At 36.6% G+C, this 23,427-nt stretch overlaps 1 pseudogene; it reads left to right on the forward strand.

Annotated features, from left to right (window-relative positions):
• The first annotated feature begins 3,030 nt into the window (after positions 1-3,030).
• Positions 3,031-11,629, forward strand: LOC119051910 (sorting nexin-6-like; annotated as a pseudogene).
• The last annotated feature ends 11,798 nt before the right edge of the window (positions 11,630-23,427 follow it).

Here is a 23,427-nt window from a genome sequence, read left to right on the forward strand (position 1 = left end):
AAAAAGTCTTCAGACAGTTGTGACATGCCTACACACCCTCCTCCAAAAGAGCCACTTAATCTGGGACACTGTTCAATTAGTCCCTATCTTTGTCATGGTTCTGACTGTGCCTTCTAATCTTCTTGCCAAATTTGTCACCACCAGAATATAACAAGGATGACATCTTGTCCAGCAATGCCATCCTCTGTACATCATGCACACGCTGCTTCCTAGGAACAGCCAACTGACTTGACTTTGCGAGTTCCTACTCCTCACAGAAAGGATAGCCTCTACTCCAGACTCCCTATTTTTGCTCCTGGTGGGACCTGGTGATAGATAGAATATCTCTCCATCCAGCCTTGGCCTGCTGGAACTAGTTACAGAAAATGAGACGTTCACCCATTTGCCTTTGTAAGGTTACGAAGATCCAGAAGTATTAAAGGTGGGAATTGATGCTGGTGCCTGCCCAGGTCCTGGAGTGAGAGAGGGGTTACAGGAAATGCTGGAGGTGGTGGGACTGAACCGTGTGCTGCTAGCACACAGTTTGATAGGTTTCCCTACACCTGAGTTAAAGGGTAACAGGCACGGGTGGCTGTTACCCTCTTGCAACAAGAGGAGACTTTGTGAAGTCTGTGCAAGGATGGTGAGGGTAATTGATGAAGAAAAAATAAAAAACCCTCCTACTCCCTTCCAGAACATGGCTACAAGGGGAGATGCAGACCTGCCAGTCTAGCCTGACAAGAGGACAGATTGGCTAGAGACATTGGACGCTTCTGGAGTGCATGGAATTTTGGGCCCAGAGATTTGAACAGAGGGAGGGCAGAGAATCACCCCTTATTTTCCTCACTCACTGGTCAAAGATCAGCTCGTGCTGAGGCTGGTTCTGTTCTGAACAACAGTCCTGGGCCCCACTTTTATTTGGTAACAATAATAACAAAGCATGTCCAAGATTAAGTCTAGTTTGTCAAATGTTCACCTATAAAGTAGATTTTTGATATATTATGTTATCACCTTTTAATTCATATTCATTTTAGCCTTAGCCCTTCTGAAGCTCTCTTAGGTCTGGCACAAACTTTTTTTTAAAACTTTAGCTTCAATTCCCTCTTAATTCCTGGCTACATTTTTTTTTTCTTTTCATAGACTTCAGAATACTTGGTCCCCAATTTAGTATGTATTTTAATTCAGTTCACTTGAGTTCATCTCAGCCAAACCATTCTGGATAGTGACTTTGGCACTAGGGGACTATAGATATGACAAATCTTCATTGCCTTTTGTTGGGGAAGAATATTTTTTCTCTACCTTTTATGTCCATGTCTTGGGTACTCACAAATTAAACTGATAAAAGACAGATTGTCAAGAGAAAAGACAGATTTTTATCTACCAAGTATGTACGAGAGTTCACAGAGAAAGTGATTCAAGGTGTTTAGAATTTGGGGCATGAATCTCCTCAGGAGAAGAGGAGGAGGATAAGGGCACTTATGAGAAAATTAATGAGTTCTAAGAAAGATAAATAGGCCCTTAGGCAAATAGATGGGAGATATCATTTCGTGACAATGTCTGTTTAGGTGTGACGTGGGAAATTATCATCTCCAGTGATAACAGTTAATCTTCTCTGGTTGCTCTCAAAGCAGGGGACTTCTCCTAATTGAATTCTTTTAAAGGCTTTACTTTTAGGCAGATAAGAGATGTCAGGAATTCAAATGTCTTCTACTCACAATGATTTTTATGCCACAGTGGCATATTCTAGACTCCTTCACTTCAATCTAGTGGGAGAGAAAAAAAAAAAAGAAATCATAAGCAAGTTACAAATGCAACAGGAGCACAGAGGAGGAAAAGATGAGTTCCGAGAGAAAAAGGTTTAGAATACCTTGTGAGAGCCGTGGATTACTGAAACAGCCCCTAAAATATTGGGTAGGATGAATGAAATTAGAGATCTGAGTCAAAAAGAGAAATGGAAGGAAAAGGAGTCTGGTGACTTCCTTGGAATAAGAATTCTTTTGAAACATACCATCTTCTTGATACTAATATACATATATATGTATGTGTACATACATATATACATATGTATAATTTTTAACCTAATTCTTAGTGTAATTATCTTTAGTTGCTTTTGTTATTTTGTCTTGATTTTAATTTATACTTTATCAAATCCAGTTTTCTTTTTAACCCCTCCTTCTCTTTGGAGTAACAATGGACCTAGCTCTGCCACTTTGTTTTTCTGGGAACTTAAACAACAATCTGAAAATTGTAGGTAAACTAGTAGTGTAGTGCCTCATACATAGTGATAGGAGAACTCAAGAAATTTTAGCTTTAAAATTTTAGCTTCAGTCACGGTTGGCAGGCTTAAGCAATTAATGCATGTGGAAAGCTGTTATTCCAGGCACTGGAATTCATGACCATGTGACTCCAGGAGGTGGACAAGCAAATTTAACCATTGTGCCCCAGGGATTCTGCAAGTGATGGAGATGGTTATCTGATTCAGTGTGTTCCAGGGAGGGAACTTCTGTGTTGCAGATAAAGAATTGTTGATCAATAGATAGAAAAGTAGTAGGAAAATCACCACCAGACTGCAACTCTTATTTTATTAACTTTTTTCTCAAAACCCTTAATTACACTTTCTTCTCCTTATAAAAATGTGGACTTGAGATGAAATGTTAAGATGGTTTTTGAAGGTGAATAACCTGCCATCTTCTAAGATAGCCTGCATCTGAATAAAATGCCCATAAAGATTCAATCCTTGTCTCTACTTATTGGTTCCAGTAGAGACAGGCAGCATGAATGCTAACTTTTCAGTTTTCAGTAAAAGAGAATATGTGATAACATTCACTGTCATTCAAACATCAACATTTAAATGCTTTATTACTTTGTAACCATAAATATATCTAATAAATATATCTAAAATACATAAATAATAGTATTTTCTTTATATGATGGTTTTTTCAGATTCTAATTGATTTCAATATACTTATGTATTATAAAATGTGAGCTTTTATTGGCAGCCAAGTGGGATAAGAAACCAGAATGATCAAGATGATTGGGTATAAATTATTAATGCTAAAAGGCATGGCAGACTAGTTGAAAAACATGTTAAGTACTGAACGTACTTTTGAAAGTAGCCCTTAAGGCTGTCTCCACTTTTAGAGGAAGTTATTCAGTAGCCCCAGTGTTGTATGAGACTGGTTTAAAAGTATAAATGACAGATTCTTCTAACCTAGGCTTCACACTGCAATTATACACTCCAGCACACAAGAATTTGCAGTTTGGAAAACCACTGCAGTTCTATCGTATGCTAGTTTTTCTAGTCCATTCTCTCCATGAGTTTGACTCAAACTTAGAATAGGAAAATCTGAAGTTTAAAATGATCCTTAGCCTAAGAAATTCTACATATGATTCAGAGAAAATAGTTCTCTAGAACCTAGACAATACTTATTTCTTATGTAGAACACTGTAGTTGCCTCTGTGCACGCATGCGCGTGCACACACACACACACACACACACACACACACACAAGCCTAAGACTTCTCTCTCTAGGTGAGAAGAGTTTACTCCAGAATTGCCTTTCACTTTAGAGGCAGGATTGCCCAGCAAGCGAGGTCATAAATAGAAAGAGGAAATGAGTGTGACTGGCATTGTGCTGCTTTTTGGTCACCTCAACACACCCTATGAAAATGACATTCATATATGAGCAGTGTCTGTTCAGGGATGACTTTCATGAAATAAAATGTAGCTTCACAGATCAATCGAAATGTTTAATGCACCACTCTCCCCTTTAGTCCATTTTAAAGACATTTAATGAATGTAATCTGAATTTATCAATGTTCTATTTTAGTATATCTGAAGATTTAGATATTGAACTGTAACAAAATGACAAATGGTAGAAATTTTCATTTTTGCCCTACTCAAACTTAATTGATATTGCTAAACATTCTTTATGCATATTAATATCCACTAAGAGAAACAGTGCATATAAATTAGAGCAACAAAACAATTATGGATAGGGACAGAAATTTAGGCATAGACTGAGCAGTAGGTATCAAGACTATATATCCCTCATGCTTCTTTTTGACACAGGTGGGTAGGATCTTAGCACTGTCTACTCTGAATAGTTACTGCCAATTCAGGCCATTAGCTGGTGACAGTTCTTCATCCAAAGTGCTTACTAATCTTCCCACTTGCATTATCTTCTTTTTTTCATTTTGGCAAGTAATGTGCAATTCTTTCCATACACATTATTTTTAGCTGAACAGAGGTTTCCTGGAGCTAATGGGCTGTGGACATCAGCAGAACTGGGACCTGATATGACCCCTTAGTCAACATAATGAAAGAAGTTTTTCTTTCATTAAAAAGGAATGCTTTTATTCATTAAGAAAAAGATTCATTTTTTCTTATATGTTTTTCTTATATTAACATTATTTGTGCTAGTGAACTAAAACATTTGTTGAACTGAAAGTAAAAGAAAGACTAAATATTGAAGAATCTGACACTATACATATGGGAGGGAGATAGGTGAGAGTGCATGTGTGCTGTTTGTGTGGGTGTGCAAGGTGAACACACAAGTGTGTGTGTTTGTGTGTGCAGGAAAGAGAGTGGGTTAAAACAAGGCTATAATTAGAGCTCCTGTTCTTTTTTATGATATAAAACAGTGAAGACAGATTGTTTTCTTTTCCCATCTTAACAATTAATATTAATAGAAGAACATGTACACTATATTATAAAAGTAATGCTGAAACATTACAATCATTAAAATAATATAGTAAACAATAAGTAGAATAAACATCATGGTTAAGCCTCAAACATTAGTTTAGATCGAGCTTCTACCATCAATTTTGTGTGGAACACTGGACCGATCCTTTTATCCTCTGACCCTCGGCTCCGTATTTGTATAAGAGAGGTAATGGTACCAACAGCTATTTCTTGATGTATTTATGAGATTAAATGTGATCATGTATAGAAGGCACATAGCATAGTTTCAGAACATTGTAAGGTCTCAGTGAATGTTAGACTAATTTTTTTGTATGAGATTAGGTACATTAATTATATTTGGTCTTCATTTCATTTGCATGATTTGCCTACTTCTCTGGTGCTGCAAAAGTACCAGATACTTGAACATCAGGAAGAGCATCAATATTAATAGAGTTTCCCACAAAACTTTTTAAAAATTTATTTTTTTAAATTCATTTTCCTGAGTATTGCTTGGACTTACAGTCAGGGCTAACTTATACTTTAGGTATAGCAGGCTGAGTAAATAGTTTCCCTTCTTTTAAAATCAGAAAAAAAAACCCATAAACTTTTACGTGAAAACTGTTTCAGTACATAATATGAACATATTAACCTTTAAACCAGTGCACTTGTAAAATAACATTCAAGTAAGATTTTTAAAATTATTGATAAAGGGGTTTAAGAAGGAAAAACTGCCAAAGACCTATGAAAGTCATAATGAAGCCCTGCCTAAAATGTCCAAGTAATAGAATTTTCCCAAGGAGACATAGTGAGTCAGTTGAAAAAGCAAATAGTAGAGGTTTTATTTTATTTTTTTATTTAATTATTTTTCAAGTACAGTTTTCTGTCTTTTACTCCCATCCCAGCCCATCCCCCATGCTCCCCTACACCAAAATAAATTCAAGGTGGATAAAGGACTTAAATAAATATAAGCCATGACACCATTAAAGTCCTAGAGGAGAACACTGGCAGGAAAATCTCAGATATTTCATGCAGGAACATTTTTATTGATATGTCCCCTAAAGCAAGGAATATAAAGGAAAGAATAAACAAATGAGATCTCATCAAAATAAAAAGCTTCTGCACGGCTAAAGAAAACAGTATTAAAATAAAAAGACAACCAACTGGTTGGGAAAACATATTTGCCAATGATACTTCAGACAAAGGTTTAATCTCCAAAATATACAAAGAATTCACACAACTTCACTCTAAGAAGACAACTAACCCAATTAAAAAATGGGAAAAGTACTTGAACAGACATTTATCCAAGGAGGACATACAGAGGATCCAGAGACATATGAAGAGATGCTCAATATTGTTAGCTATAAGAGAGATGCAAATTAAAACCACATTGAGATACCACTTTATACCGGTCAGAATGGCTATCATAAACAAAGCAACAAATAGCAAATAGTAGAGTTTTGTTCGTTGTTTTCCTGTATGATGGTGGGGGCATGAGGGGAGTGATGGTGGCTAGGAGGTGTGGGCACTTGCCTTTGGAGTAGGCCTGTTTTTCTTAGACTGATAGTGACATACATCACCATCATAACATTGGCACATGGAAGGACACAGTGGAAAGAAATACAGGTGAATAAGGCCAAGGCAAACAATTCAGACAAAAGGAAAAGGGTACAAAAGACAGAAACAATTTTTACTGTTTTTTAAATATGAGGAGCAGTACCTCACTTAATATCATACAAATAATTCTTAAAACCCACTGGAGAGCTGAAATATAAAGCCATAGAAATATGTGCTGCTATAGATATTACAATGACCCTTTTGCTCAGGAGGAACTAAGCTATATTTAAAACATGCTGACATGTTAGTGCAAAGTCTCAACAAAAGGAATCTGAACTTGTTGTTAAGGCAAGCCCTGGGCTTAATCCTTTAGTGTAGTTATTTGAGCTCCATATCTGATGTCTCATAAGATAATTTTGGACATATCAGGACATGTTATACTTAATCAGGAGTAAGGCAGAGTTTTTCCTTTCTTGTTGCTTGGTTTTGCGGTATTGTACAAAATTATACCTACAAATTGCTTTCATTAATAGTTGGAGTTATATAACAAGTTGTAAAATGCTAGAAATTTCCAAAATAAATATATTTCTCAAGAGTGAAGATCTCAAAATCACTGATTTTTACTATATGCTAAAAATGCATATTTTAGTGATAGTCTATAACATGAATCATCAATCTTTAGAATACTATTTTGAATATATTATATCACCCACAATTCAGTGAATCTCATATACTGCTATAGAAAATTTAAACACCACCCACAATGTAGATGACACTCTGTTAGACACCAGAAATTTTGATCAGCTCTGCCAACTAAAGTATAGATGAAAAAGCTAAAATTAACTCAAGAAGATCATTTCAAGTCTCTTAACCTCAGTTTCCTCATCTGCGTATTCAAGGTAGTAATTCCTACATTATACATTTATAGTTAGGCTGAAGTCAGACAATGCCTATACAAGTATTCTGGAAACTGCAAGGAATGATGAAAATATAAGGTATGGTTATTACTATCCTTTGGGCTCAGTTTTGATAACATGACAATTAATTGTGATTATTTCATGAGCAGTATGGAATGTGAGGCTAATTTGTGGGCCTAAATTACCTACGTGCATAATTTGATTTAGTTCTATGGCAATGTCCCGGGCTATGATATTTCTCATAGGACTACTGAAAGCAAACACATTTAGCTAGCAACAAACTCAGTTGCCCTTTGCTGCCTACTTAGGCATTCTGCAAAATGATTTGTTTTGCTCTTGGCAAATGTGTTAGTTTACAGTCCCCACTGAAAATTAATTGTCAATGAAAATAGTAAATGTGCAATGACAACAAATTTATTCAGAATATTTGGTTTCAGTAGTTAATTCAAGCATATTCAATCTGAATGATTTCCTTTGAGGCCATGATTATAAAATTTTTATACCTAAAGCACATCCTTAAAGTTAATAAACAGATGTCTAATTTTGCAGTATTAGGACTTAAATTATTTATGCAGATTAGCTTTTTGAATTTTTGACTGACAAAGGCATAACTAAGTAGATAACTTTGGAAACATCTTTGGAGCTCCAAGTTTTACCTGTCTGGTTTTTTACTTTCTGTCTTTTCACTAACATGTATAAGGAGCTAATATATGCCAAGTACTACTATGTATATCATCTCACACAACCTTCCTAAAGATTCCATTTAAGAAACGAAGGAAACCAATGCATTCAATAAAAAACTAAGGAAACTAAACTTTATAGAATACAACAATCCATCCAAGATGACAGAGCTATGAGTGATCGCACCTTTTTCACCAACTCTAAGACCAGCATTCTTTTAAAAACAAGACTATTTATCACCCAAATCTACACGCGAGGCAAGGAGTGTACTCATATTCTTTCTGTCTTTCTAATCAATACTTGATTGCAGGAAAGATTTGACAAACTGATTTGAGAGAGGGCAGTGACACATAAATGACCCAGAAGGCCTCGATTCTTATCTAACATAAGGAGATGTGTATTTTACCACCAGGGAAAGGCTGTCTGGAATCTACCTTAAATGCTTGAACTCTTCCTGAAATTTCAGACACTGGGACACAAGTAGGTTAAAGAACTAATGAATACTCTGAAATCATAACACATAAGTGATCTTCCCCAATGAAACAAGTGGTACCTGTAACTGTAATTGTTACAGAAGGACCATTTCTTTCCTGCTCTCATAGAAAGCTTGTATTTAGATTGGTAACTGCTTCTAATGGCCTTTATTCATATAAAGTCACCTGCAAGGAGGATGCTGTTCAAGTCATGTAGAATATTTCCCCTGCTCTTCCTCCAAAAATCAAAGATTGATGATGTACCGCATATGTATTTAAAACACATGACTACAACCAAAAGCAAGGTAAACATCTCTGAAGACCAAAAGAAGAATAAAAACTTTAACAGTACGTGTGGCTTCATTCACAGGCTTTTTGAGTTCCATGACAAGGAGTAAACAGAAGTGGCCTTGTATTCATCTCCTAAAAAAAAATGGGTAGAAGAACAGAGCCAGCATCTGTGTGTGAAATAAGACACCAGGCCAGGGCACTTATGGTTCCAGGCAAATATCAACTTGTTGCCTAGAGGGTTGGGAGGAAGCACAAATTGTTGCTCCACCAAAGCTGGGCCAAGCCTCAACTAGCTGAGTGATATTTCCATACTGTCCTTGCATTATGGGAAGTCTGGTTGCCAATAAAAGAGCAAGGCAGGTAAAGACAACAGTAAAACAGCCACACATAGAAAGGTGAGAAAGGGGGGATTAAGAAAAATAAACACAGAAACAAGGACAGACCCACTGAAGAAAGCACACCAACATTTCAGAGCATACAAAGAATAAAACCAATCATGAAAGATAGCCATCACACAGATGTCTATCCAGTAATAGAATTATATTTGAATAATTTGAAAAAGATGTACTATGTATATTTAAAATCTTAAAATACACAAAAGAAAAAAAGGAGAAATGATTATAATACTAAAAAGATTGTTAAGAAATAAAAAGTATGTGTCCATAAAAAAGTACTGAAGATAAATCCTAGAGAGAAAAATGTAGCCCTTGAAATTATACAACAATAACCAAAACAACCTCAGTAAACTGGATGAACATCAGATTGGAAGAATTGAAGAGAAGATTAATGAGTTAGAAAGGATATTGAGGTTTCGAGGTAGAAAATATAAAATAAAGATAAAGGAAGGGAGACTATGGTATTAGAATTATAATAGATTTGCAGAATGGTCTGCCTTAAATTTCTCTTCCCATTAAATATTCAGAAGAAGTGAAAATGTCAATATTTAATATCCAGACTGAAGTGCTGAATCCCTATTTAGAAAATATAGATACAAAGCTAAGCAAGATAAAGTTAAACAATTCTGTACCTTGACAAACACAATACAACTATGAAATGTCAAAAATAAAGAGAAAAATCTTAAAACTTTCCTGGGAGAAAAGCAAGTTATCTGATAATTAGAATGAGAAGCAATAGAGGTCAGAAGACAATGGCGTGATCAAAGTGCTGGGGAAAAGACATCAAATTATAGTATGCACAACCTAAACTATCATTCAAAAGCAAGGATGCTAGGAAAACACAGAAATGCAGTCTCAATTGCTCCCCCTCCAACATGACTTGGTCCACAACCTGGTCCACACTTCTGCCTCTGCTGGTGTCCTTGCCAAGCTCCTTAATCTCGCTGGAGTCCCAACTGAACTCCAGGGCTTGCAGATGCTACATACTATGACCTAGTAATACCTACTACTTTCATTTCCAAGTGGGGATGGATTGCCACTGTGTTTGATAATACATCCTGGCTGTGGGGTCCACTCCTCATTCTATGAATCTTGACCAATGGGAAATGGGAGGTGAGAGAGAGTAGGGCACATACATCTTTCTTTACCTCCACTTTCATGGACTTGTCCAGGGTATGTTTTTTCCTTGCAAATTTTCCAGAGAAGCCTCACATAATGAGTGAAAACACCACTGAATGATCTACCTTGTCTCTTTATAAAGTGTGCTGTTGAGCGTCACTGACCCCTGGACACATGGTGAGGGTGGTGGGTGCAAGGCAGGCACAGGGCATGGGGCGGTGGGGTGCCACCAGCCTGGCATTAATGTCTCCCTGTGTGTCTTCCTCACTCTGTCCTCTCCCCTGCATGTGCTCCAGGCCCACCGACCCCTGTAACCCTGCCAGAAGGACTGCACAAAGGCCTCATTTCACCTCAGAGGAGGACCGTGGACTTGAAACAATAAATGTAGATCTTCAAAGTGACACTGCTCTGCAAGTGGACATTTCTGATGTCATTAGTGAAAGAGAGAAAGTAAAATTCACTGTACACACAAAGAGTTCATTTCCAGATTTTAAACAAAATGAATTCTCTGTTGTTAGGCAACATGAGAAATTTTTCTGGCTTCATGAGTCCTTTGTTGAAAATGAAGACTATGCCGGTTACATTATCCCTCCAGCACCACCAAGACCTGATTCTGATGCTTCAAGGGAAACACTACAGAAGCTTGGAGAAGGGTCCATGATGAAGGAGGAATTCACAAAGATGAAACAGGTCCTGGAAGTTGAGTATTTGGCAATATTCAACAAGACTGTTGCAGTGCGTGAAGCATCCTGTGCCATGTGGCAGTACGTCCTATTTTGAGAAAAGATTTAAATTTCCATGTCTTCTTGGAATGTAATCAAGATTTCAGTGTGCATGGAAAAAAATAAGAGAAACTTTCAGGTTTCTTTAAAAGCATGGTTAAATCAGCAGATGGAGTAATTGTTTCAGGAGTAAAGGATGTAGGTAATTTCCTGGAGCATGAACGAACATTCCTTTTAGAATGTCAGAACTGAGTTAAGGATTCATGTGCTCAATCTGACAGGATGACAAGTTCCCACAGAAGTGCTGCAGATGATAATAATGGAGTGGGTTCTTCACTATATGCTTCAGGAACTCAAGATTACACAAATATTTGCAAATTTTTTTCTCGAAGTTTCAGAACTGTTTGATAAAACAAGAACAAGAGAAGCAAGTGTGTCTGCTGATGAGGTCCTCAAACTTTCTGACCTTTTAAAATATTGTTTAAGAGAATCTCAAGCTTCTAAGATCTCCTCAGTTGAAGATCTAGGTCACTAGTGGATTATGAAAATGCTAATAAACCATTGGCTAAAGTAAGAGCAAAAAGTAAAGATGTTCTCCAGGCTGAAATATCCCAACAATTATGTTATCAGAAGTTTGAAAAAATATCGGAATCTGCAAAACAAGAATTCACATTTTAAGAGAAGAAGCGTCGTGGCATTCAGAAAAAAATTAATGGAATTTACAGAGCTAAAATAGAAGCATGCAAAGGGTAACCTACCATTGCTGCAGAACTGCCTGGCAGTGTTGAATGGCCAGGGAAACACGTACACGTAAGCCATACTCTTCCCTCGGTGTGAAAAAAGCTGCCTTCCTTTAGACTTAATTTCTGTTTCCTTAATGATGGTAGGCATTTACTCTTCACTAGAAGCAAGAGAAAGTGACAAAGTACATCTCTTCCTCTTTCTGGGAAACAGTGGCGCATTGCTGTCCACAGGTGCTGCCAGCCCGTGGTCAACGCAGCCCTCCCACAACTGCTGCTCCCTGAGGCAGTCACTCATGAGCGCCTCCTATTACAAAAGCCTAAAGTTCAGTCTTTTTTTTAAGGAACCTCAACAACTCTGTTTATTTTATAAATAGTATTCCTTATGGCCACCCATCTTATTTACCTTTAAGTGATTTCCAAAGTTTAAAATATATCCTTCAAAATACATTCTTCAAACAAGATAAAGATTGTCATTTCCTTTTGTTTTCATTCACGTATCCTGGTAAAGCATCTTAATCAGACTTATTTTTAATTAATGAATATTTCTTAAAAGTTTTGGGACAGACTTTTTTATGTAACCTTTCCAAGTATGATTTCTGAAGAAAAGCAAATTCATAAGTGTGTTTGTATTAAACTTGTATGACTAAACCATCATTAAATAAACAGTGATAACAGTAAAATAAACAGTGTACTGCTTAGCATTATTTCTTATAACTTCATTTGCATCTTTCTTTCCTCATCTCTCTTAATTTCTTCATCTTCACTGCCTTGAATTTTAGCTACCAATAAAGCATAAGTACATTAATCCCCTCTCAGGCTTTATTTTCTGAAAGCTTGGAACAAAGACAAATAGTTAATCCGTGTGAATATATTCTGTGGAGACCAGAGGGAAATCAACATGAAACATCCAAGGTAAAATAAAGAAGATACTGTATTCCATTCCAGTGGATCCTTTGTTTCTGATCATGTGCTTAAGAAAATGATATACAATCAATGCTTATTGAGCTACAAGATAATATCTTTTTTTCTGCCTCCTTTACTAATAGATGCTCTTTGATTTTTTTTTACCTGCACTTAAATTTTTTATATCTTTAAAAACTACCTTTAGGGACTTCCAGCCAAGATGGAGGTGTAGGTAGACACACTGTGCCTCCTTGCACAACCAAAAGAAGGACAACATCAAATTTAAAAACAAAAAAACAACCAGAATTGACAGAAAATTGAACTGTATGAAAGTCCAATAACCAAAGAGTTAAAGAAAAAATATTCATCCAGACCAGTAGGAGGGGCTGAGACAGGCAGCTGGGTGGAGAGGACTCACAGCAAGGTGGCAGTTGGTAGACTAGGTGGTCCCACATTTGCATGCAGATAAACCAGGAGGAACAGCTGGGAAGCAAGACAGACCTCACAACCCAGAGTTCCAGCCTGGGTAAATAAAGCCTCAAACCTTTGATCGAAAACACTAGTGGGGGCTGAGGTGGAAGCAGGAGAAACTCCCAGCCTCATGGGAGAGTTTGTTGAAAAGATCCACAGGGTCCTAGAATGGGCTTGTAGCCCACCCACTGGGAATCAGTACCAGAAGGGCCCAATTTGATTGTGGGTAGTGGGGGAAGTGACTGAAAACCAGCAGAGAGTAGAGCAAGTAGTACTGTTCCTTCCCCCATACATAGTGTCACAATGCAGTGACATGGGTTACTCCACTGTGGTGAACACCTAAGGCTCTGCCCCTTATACATAACAGGCATGCCAAGACAATAAGAACAAAAAAAAAATGGCCCAAATGAAAGAACAGATCAAAGCTCCAGAAAAAATACAACTAAGCAATGAAGAGATAGCCAACCTATCAGATGCAGAGTTCAAAGTACTGGTTATCAGGATGCTACAGGAACTCACTGGGTATTTCAACAGCATAAAAAAAGACCCAGGCAGCAATGAAGGTTGCATTATGTGAAATAAAGAAAAATCTACAGGAACCCAACAGTGACGGGAAGGAAACCAGGACTCAAATCAAGGGTTTGGAACAGAAGGAAGAAAGAAACATTCAACCAGAACAAAATGAAGAAACAGGAATTCAAGAAAATGAAGAGAGGCTGAGGTACCTCCAGGACATCTGTAAATGTTCCAATATCTGAATCACAGGAGTGCCAAAAGGAGAAGAAGAAGAGTAAGAAATGAAAACCTTATTTGAAAAAAAATGAAGAACTCCCCCAATCTGGCAGAGGAACTAGACTTTCAGGAAGTCCAGGAAGCTCAGAGACTCCCAAAGAAGTTGGACCCAAGAAGGAACACACCAAGGCACATCATAATTACATTTCCCAAAACTAAAGATAAGGAGAGAACCTTAAAAGCAGCAAGAGGAAAAGAGACAATTACCTACAAAGGAGTTCCCATACTACTATCAGCTGATTTCTCAAAAGAAACCTTGCAGGAAAGAAGAGGTTGGAAAGAAGTATTTGAAGTCATGAAAGGCAAAGACCTACATCCAAGATTACTCTATCTAGCAAAGCTATCATTTAGAATGGAAGGGCAGATAAAGTGCTTCTCAGATAAGGTCAAGTTAAAGGAGTTCATCATCACCAAGCCCTTATTACATGAAATGTTAAAGGGACTTATCTAAGAAAAAGAAGATTAAACTGTGAATAGTAAAAAGACAGCAAACTCACAGGTATTAACAATCAAACCTAAAAAAAAAAAAAGATCATTTGTCAATGATCACCAATAATTTTGATCATTTTATAACAAAAAAGCAATTTATACGCAAAGTATATGATTTATTACAGAATCTTCTGGTATTTTATTGGCCATATGTGATATGTGTGAAGTGTGAAAATGTACATTCTGGTATATTTGTATATAAAATATACTAATAATTACATAAATTACATAATTCCATCACAATATGCATCTAAGATACTACTATCTATCAACACAGTATTCCTTCCTTCTCAAAATTTATAATGTAAAAGACCTGAAATATATGAACATACAAAATACAAGAATGCAAGTATTCATAATGTTTCTAGCATTTATCAATATGCTAAAACATTTAATGTTAAGATATCACACTATTTTCAACAATGGCAGTTACAATTAAAAACCTGGTTTACTAGCAACCAGATGAAAGTGTTATACAACAGAAATAGTAATCCAGTACTTGATAAAAACTAAAAGTATGGAATGACATTACAAATCTTAGTATTCTCATTTCTATGTTTAAACTAGTTTTATAGTTTAATATAATTTTGGGTTCTGAGGTCATTTGGATTCTTTTTCATTTTGCTGTTCTGATTGGGTGTTCTTTGCTTCCTTATATTCTAAATTGCTGATTTAATTCTTGGATCAATTCTCTCTACTGTTGATTTTCTGTAAATTATTCTTTATTTTAACTAGTGTATGCTTCATTTCTGACTACTTTTTATGCTGTTGAGGTTCTCAAAGTTCATTGAGCATCCTTATAACTAGTGTTTTGAACTCTGCATCTAGTAGATTGCTTGACCCCATTTTGTTTTAGTTCTTTAAATGTTTTTTTCTGTTCTTTCATTTGGGAGATGTTTCTTTTTCTCCTCATTATGGCACCTTCCCTGTGTTTGTTTCTAAGTATTAGGTAGAGCTGCTATGGCTCCCAGGTTGGTAGTGTGATATGATGTAGTAGGTGTCCCTCGGGTCCAGTGGAGCAGCCTCCTGGGTCATCCAAGCTGGGCACTTGAACTGCACCCCCTGTGTGGGGAGTGTACACCCTCCTCTTATAGTTGAGCTGCCTTGATTGGGGTTGGCATGTCAATGGGTGAGATTTACTCTCAGGCTGATTAGCTACAAAGACTGACTGTGAGCACTAACCAGCAACCTCTGATGGTGGAAGATCAGTTGTACAGGGCCCCATCCCACAGAACAAGACTTACTTCAGCAGGGCTCTGTTGCCTGCTGAGTCTACCTCCTGAGTGTGTTACATATAGAGGTGGTGGGGTGTTTTGATGGGGTCTGTCCACTGGGTGTGGAGTCTCTGAGGCCTCTTGGAAGTGTAGGCCAAGGTCAGCCACAGCCTGTGTTCTGCCTGGAACCACCCAACATAGGCTCCAAAGCAATCCACAGATGGCTGCTACTTGTGCTGAGCTTGGAGGGGCCTAGGTGAGGCCCAGCTGTGGACCAAGCCTGGCCACTGCTATTGCCAGGACTGGGGCTGCTTAGTGAGAGGTATGGGCTAGGCTGAGGCCAGATGCTACTTGTCTGAGAGAATTTAGGAAAATCTGAAGCATGAGCCAAGACAAATCATTTGAATGGAAAAGCCACTGAAAACAACTTGGGCGGGTCCAAATGTTGGGTAGGGCAGAGCCTGAGGGAATCACTAGGGTGGAACAAATAGTGTGAGCCAGGTTGATAGAGTCTCAGATTTGACACCTGCATACTGGCTTTGTGTGGGGAGGGCTCCTCAAAGGAACAATGGCCACTGCCAGCACTTCAGTCTGGGAGAACATTCCTCCCCATTTGTCTCTGGTGCTTTTCAAGCTGCTGCCCCAGTTTAGAGAAAGTGAGCTGAAGTAAGTCTGTGCTCAGGCCCTTTAAGATAATTTGTCTGGGATTCCAGAAACCCTCTATTTCCCACAGCCTCAATCCCTACTGATTTTTACAGCCAGGAGTTATGGGGACTTATCTTACTGGTCCTGGAACCCTGGGCTGGGGGTGCTGGTGTGGGCCTGGACTCCTTGTTCCTCAGGGGGAGCTCTGCAGCTCAGATAGCTATCCTGATTTTTATTCACCACTCCTGGGTGTGGGACCAGTCATTCGGTGTCGCCACCCCACCTTTCATTTTTGATGTGGTTTCTTTTTCCATAATTGTAGGACTTCCATTCAGCAAGATTTCAGGTAGCTCTGAGTAATGGTTGTCCTGTAGTTTACTTGTAATTTTGATGTGGTTGTGGGAGGAAGCAAGTACTGTGTTTACCTATGCCAGTATCTTGACTGGAAGTTGGGAGTTATTATTATTTTTTACCATTGATGTAACCTGATATTATCCTACATTCAATGAGATTCATCTTTTAAATCTCTAATAATATAAAGGCTTGACATGGAGGTGGAAAGTAGATTTTTTAATTGACTTTATTGGGGTGACATTGGTTAATAAAATTATATAGGATTCAAGTGTACAATTCTATGACACATCATCTGCACACTGCACCATGTGCTCACCACTCAAAGTCAAGTCCCTTTCCACCACCGTTTATCTCCCCTTTGACCTTTTCCACCTCCTCCCAGCCTCCTTTCCCCTGGCAATCGCTATACTCTTGTCTGTGTCTGTTTTTTTTTAATTCTTTCATGATTATGTGTTGTTGTTCTTAATAAAATATAGTAAGAGTCTCATGAAAAATGGGTCAATGTAAGGTTAGTCCCTGGGGGCCCTCTGCTCTCTGCTGCCAAACCAACACAGATTTTATACAGCCATTTGATGATTGAAGGCTGCGTTTTCTCTGAGTCATACAAGCCACTCGATTTTATATACTTAGACCAGCACCATACAGTAGAAATTTTGCTGGTGGTGGATATGTTCTCTGTTGTTCAACACATAAATCACTGGCTACATATAGCTATATTGAGCACTTGAAATGTGGCTAGTGAAACTGAGAAATACAATTTTTAAGTTTTTAAGGATTTTTTTCAAGTGTAAATAAGTCATATTTAGCTAGTGGCTATCATATTGAAGTGCACAGCTCTAACCTGGCAGAAGTGCTGCTTTTGTTAACTAATAAACACAGCCTAAAGCAATCTTTTCTAGGATCAACTGTGAAGAGAGCATCTTTCCTGTTTTTAGCATAAAACATGCCTCGAACTGCAGCTCAATGATGAGAAAAATCCCCTGTAGGTGGGTAAAAGTAATTGTGATAAACCTCTAAAAACCTGATCCTTAGAATAAAATAAAACTAATTGGCGGACATTTTCTCTATCAAAATTCACTGAAAAATTGTGTCAAGTGCCTATAATTTATTACTGTGCTTTGATAATACAGGCTTTTAAGTATCCCATTCACTGAACTCTGTTACAACTCACTAATCAAAACCTCCTAATCAATAATTATTTGTATTTCTCCACAATAGTGTTAAAGTAATGTTTTAACTTTAGGAAAGTTTTATATGGAGCCTACTTCCTCTTCCTGTTGGTTCAGGATTCCTTTATAAATGCTATTACAATATCATGCTTATTTCACTCAATTCACTTCTTTTCCCATAGTTACACATCCACTGCTGTGATTATTTGATTAATATCTGTCTCTTCTACCAGATTCTAGGCTCTATGTATCTAGAACAGGACTCTTTTACTCTCCTGAAACAGTGTCTGACATTTCACACATGATCAATAAAGTATTGATCGTGTCAGCAAAGGTTACTTGTACTTTGTGGGACAAAAATTCAATGTATCTTGTCTTCCAGTATGTAAAATACTCTGAATGTTCCCCAAAGGTTCTTTTCAATAATAGGGCTTTGTTGATTGACTGTGGTTTCATTTGTACCACTTCCCCTTTTACTTGACATAATGGGTAAACCAACCCTTCACAGATCCACTGATAATTAATCAGAACATTAAGAAGTATAACCCAGATTAATTGAAAGGTTTAAAAACAAATAGTTGCGATTAAAAAACTGAATGACTATTAAGCATTAGTTTTATAAAAATTGGCCAAAAATTTAGTAGCTTCAGAACTTTGAAGTTCAGTAATCATTTCCTGGTGGTGCCTTAATCTACCCACTCATGCTAGGTAGGGACCACAGACAAGGTTAATATTTTGTGACCTTTCCCTTTGCTTATTTATACTTCTATGTTTTATCCTATTATATAGTATTTTGTCAATGAAATATTTTAAAGAATGAGTATTCTTTCCACAACAGTTTCTAAAATCTGTTAGCGTGAGTTACTGACTATATAAACTTTCATAGACAAAGTTTCTGAATTCTTTATTTTTTCTTGTAATATTTTTCTTAATCCTCTCAGCGGCTGAATATGCCTAAACATACTTCAAATTGATAAAATTAATATTAGGTAAGAATTTTCAACATTTTAGGGCTTTAATTTCACAAATTTTTAAAAATGAGGAAAATTTGGCTACTTAGGTTAATATCTAGAATATTTTCTTTTCAAGTGCTGATTGCTAGTAAACCTCTTGAAATAACTTGCTGCAATCTATATGCACATGCTTCTTAACTATCTGAAAGCATACTTCAATAAACTTTATTTTTATGTTTTCTATTTTAACTGTTGTTCAAGTAAGTTTTCTGTCTTTTACTCCCATCCCAGCCCACTCCCCCCAGTGCTCCCCACCTCCCTCCCATTCCCACCCCCCACCTTAGTTTTTGTCCATGTGTTCTTTATACTTGTTCCGGTGAATCCTTCCCCCTTTTCCCCTGAAATTCTTTCCCCTCTCCCCTCCGGTCACTGTCAGCCTGTTCTCTATTTCAGTGTCTTTGGTTATATTTCACTTGCTTGTTTGTTTTGTTGTTTAGGTTCCAGTTAAAGGTGAGATTATATGGTATTTGTATTTCACCGCCTGGCTTATTTCACTCAGCATAATGCTTTCCAGTTCCATCTATGCTGTTGCAAAGGGTTGGAGCTCCTTCTTTCTTTCTGCTATCTAGTATTCTATTGTGTAAATGTGCCACAGTTTTGTGATCCATTCATTTACCTAGGGCACTTAGGTGCTTCCAGCACTTGGCTATTGTAAATTGTGCTGCTATGAACATGTGGGTGCATAGGTGCTTTTGGGTTGGTGTTTCAGGATTCTTAGGGTATAATCCTAGCAGTGGAATTGCTGGGTCAAAAGGCAGATTCATTTTTAGTTTTCTGAGAAAATTCCATACTGTTTTCCATAGTTGTTGTACCAGTCTTCAATTCCACCAACAGTGCACTAGGGTCCCCTTTTTCCCACAACCTGCCCAACACCTGTTGTTTGTTGCTTTGTTTATGATGGCGATTATGACTGGTATCTCATTGTGGTTTTAATTTGCATCTCTCTGATAACTAGCAATATTGAGAATCTTTTCATGTGTCTGGATCTTCTGTATGTCCTCCTTGGAGAAGTGTTGTTCAAGTCCTTTGACCACTTTTTAATTGGGTTGCTTGTCTTCTTAGAGTGAAGTCGTGTAAGTTCTTTGTATATTTTGTAGATTAGACCTTTGTCTGAGGTATCATTGGCAAATATGTTTTCCCATACAGTTGGTTCTCTTTTTATTTTAATACTGTTTTCTTTAGCCATGCAGAAGCTTTTTATTTTGATGAGATCCCATTTGTTTATTCTTTCCTTTATGTCCCTTGCTCTAGGGGACATATTAGTAAAAAAGTTGCTGTGTGAAATATCTGAGATTTTCCTGCTTATGTTCTCCTCTAGGACTTTAATGGTGTCATGGCTTATATTTAAGTCTTTTATCCACCTTAAATTTATTTTGGTGTGTGGCATAAGTTGGTGCTCGAGTTTCATTTTTTTGCATGTAGCTGTCCAGTTTTCCCAACACCATTTGTTGAAGAGGCTATTTTTGCTCCATTTTATGTTGCTGCCCGCTTTGTGAAATATCAATTGACTGTAGAGAGTTGGGTTTATTTCTGGGCTCTCTGTTCTGTTCCATTGGTCCATGTGCCTGTTTTTATGTCAGCACCAGGCTGTTTTGATTATAGTAGCCTTGTAATACAGTTTGATATCAGGTATTGTGATCCCTCCTACTTTGTTCTTCTTTCTCAAAATTGCAGTGGCTATTTGGAGCCATTTATAATTCCATACAAATTTTTGAAGTGTTTGTTCTATGTTTGTGAAATATGCCATTGGTACTTTAATAGGTATTGCATTGAATCTGTAAATTGCTTTGGGGAATATGGACATTTTGATGATGTTAATTCTTCCAATTCATGAACACGGTATATGTTTCCATTTGTTCATGTCTTTCATGATTTCTTTCTTCAGTGTTGTGTAGTTTTCTACATACAAGTCTTTTACCTCCTTGGTTAGGTTTATTCCTAGGTATTTTATTTTTCTTTTTGCTATATCAAATAGATTTTTTTTCTTGATTTCTGCTTCTGCTGTTTCATTGTTGGTATACAAAAATGCCTTTGATTTCTGGATATTGACTTTGAATCCCCCTGTTTTGCCAAATCCATTTTTTATGTCGAGCAGTTTTGGGGTAGAATCTATAGGATTTTCTATGTACACCACCATGTCATCTGCAAACAATGAAAGTTTTGTTTCCTCCTTTCCAATTTGGATGCCTTTTATTTCCTTTTCTTATTTGATCACTGTGGCTAAAACTTCCAATGCTATATGGAAGAAAAATGGTGAAAATCTTGTCTTGTTCCTGATCTTAGTGGAAAAGCTTTTAGCTTTTGCCCATTGAGTATGATGTTGGCTGTAGGTCTCTCATATATGGCCTTTATTATGTCGAGGAATGCTCCCTCTATTTCCACTTTGCTGAGTGTTTTTATCATAAACGGGTACTGTACCTTATCAAATGCTTTTTATGCATTTATCAATATGATCATGTGATTTTTGTTTTTGCTTTTGTTTATGTGATGTATTACATTTACTGATTTGTGAATATTAAACCATCCTTGCATCCCTGGGGTGAATCCCAGGGATGGTCATGTTGTATGGTCTTTTTAATGTATTGTTGGATGTGGTTTGCCAATATTTTGTTGAGGATTTTAGCGTCTATGTTCATCAGTGATATTGGCCTGTAGTTTTCTTTCTTTCTCTGTCTTTATCTGGTTTTGAGATTAAAATGATGCTGGCTTCATAAAAAGAGTTTGGGAGTCTTCCATTATTTTAGGATTTTTTTGGAATATGGGTTAGCTATTCCTTAAATGTTTTCTAGAATTCTTCTGTGAAACCATCTGGTCCAGGGCTTTGTGTGTCGGGAGTTTTTTGATTACTACTTCATCTTCGATAAACTTTTAATGTGCCTAATATGCCAAGCCATGTGTTGTTCACACCAGGCATAATTAGGCACTCCTTAAATAGCTCATAACCTAGTAAGGAATGTGGCATAAACTGTTAGGGGTCAACCCACTATCGATTGAGCTTTTATTTTACAGTACGATCTGTTGGATAAATAAATTACCTAGCAAATAGACTATATTCCCATCCTTCTAGCTAAGTATGGTCATGAGACTTTTTTTTTTGCCTATGATATGTATGCAAAGATATCTTGTAGGACTACCTGAAATGATCTGTAATTACAATTGGAAGATGTGTTCTTTACCATGATCATTATCTCTTTTCCTGCAACCTGGAAAACAGGCATAGTCAATAGCTCTCTAGCTGGCTTCTGGGACCAACTGGTGGCCTTGAGGATGGAAGCTACACTGAGGAAGTCAGAATGAAAAGATGAAGGGAGCCTTGGTGCTTTACTGGAGACTTTGGAGGTCGCCACATAACCATATACTTTATCTTGAGAAATTTTTTTGTTTGTTTAATTTCATGTTTATTAAGCTATCTTATGTATGTAAATCAAGTCAAAATTAACCAGCATATGTTACCAGATAGTAGCTATGCAGTTTTTGTAGCTGTGAAAACAAAACACAGGGGAGAGAGTGATTATATCCACTTGGTGAGGTCAGAGGGGTTACTGAGAAGCACAGCCATTGGAATGGTTTTGAAGGCTAAGTAAGAGTTAATCAGGTAGAGATGAGAAGAAAGTGCATTACTAATAGAAGATCCATGGGAAAACACAGAGTACTCTTTGTTTTAGTACCTGTTAGCAGTTTAGTAATGGGTCACATAGCTAAATTCGGAGATCAAATCATCAAAGACTGTACACATTAAGGAGATTTATCTATAAAATACAATTTTTTTTTTTAAATCAGAAGAGTGACATAATCAGTTTGGGGTTTTACAAAGATGGATTAGAGGTATGTTAAGTCAAAGACTGGGATAATAGTTAGAAATAGTTAGAAAACTACTTATGGTAAAATACAAGGGCGATATACTAGGAGATATTACAACATATAATTTAATATATTAGCTATGCAAATGGGAGAGGAGCAGTTGAAATGAGAATATAAATCAGTAAATCAGTTAATTGGAAGTTGTCAGGCATAAAAGATCAAGGAATAAATTTCAATATTCATCCTTTTTATTTCTGTGTGCTACAATAAACAATTGGAAAATAAAATTTAAAAATGCTACTATGTACAATAGTATAAAACATCATAAAAACTATATTAAAATATATAAGACTCATACACTGCAAATAACCAAAGTTTATTGACAAGAATTAAAGACATAAACCAATGAAATATAGCATATTCATAGTTTGAAGAAACTACTGAAAAAAAATGTCAGTTTTCCCTGGGTTGACTTATGAATTTTCTACAACTGTAATAAAAATACAAATATATTTTAAAAATTAATAAATTGGCTAAAATTATCCAATATAATTTTGAATAAAGATTTAATACCAGATACCAAGATTTATTATTAAGCAACAGTAATTAAGACAAAATTATTCACATATGGTGAGAAAAAATAAGCCATAAAAAATTAAAAAAGGACAAAGATTGTAAAAAGAGACCCATACATATTGATGTATGATTATCATAAATGATATACCACATTATAGTGGAAGGAATAATGCCTTTTCTAAAACAGTGCTAGGTCAGTTAGATAGTCATATGAAAAAAAATGAATCTTGATCCCTAGCCTTACAACAAATAAAAACATAAAAGGTAAAGAAAAACTTAATGGAAGATAATATAGAAAATATCTTCATGAACTTGGAGTGTGTGAAAATATCTTAAAAAGAGTACAAAGTATTAATTATAAAAATAAAAACTGATAAACTGGGTCACATTAAAATTGAGAACTATATTCACCAAAAAAGTCAAGAACAAGCCACAGAAAGGG

The sequence above is a fragment of the Artibeus jamaicensis genome, unplaced genomic scaffold (assembly GCF_021234435.1).
Source record: "Artibeus jamaicensis isolate MK-2021 breed Jamaican fruit bat unplaced genomic scaffold, CSHL_Jam_final contig_3126, whole genome shotgun sequence".
Taxonomy (NCBI): domain Eukaryota; kingdom Metazoa; phylum Chordata; class Mammalia; order Chiroptera; family Phyllostomidae; genus Artibeus; species Artibeus jamaicensis.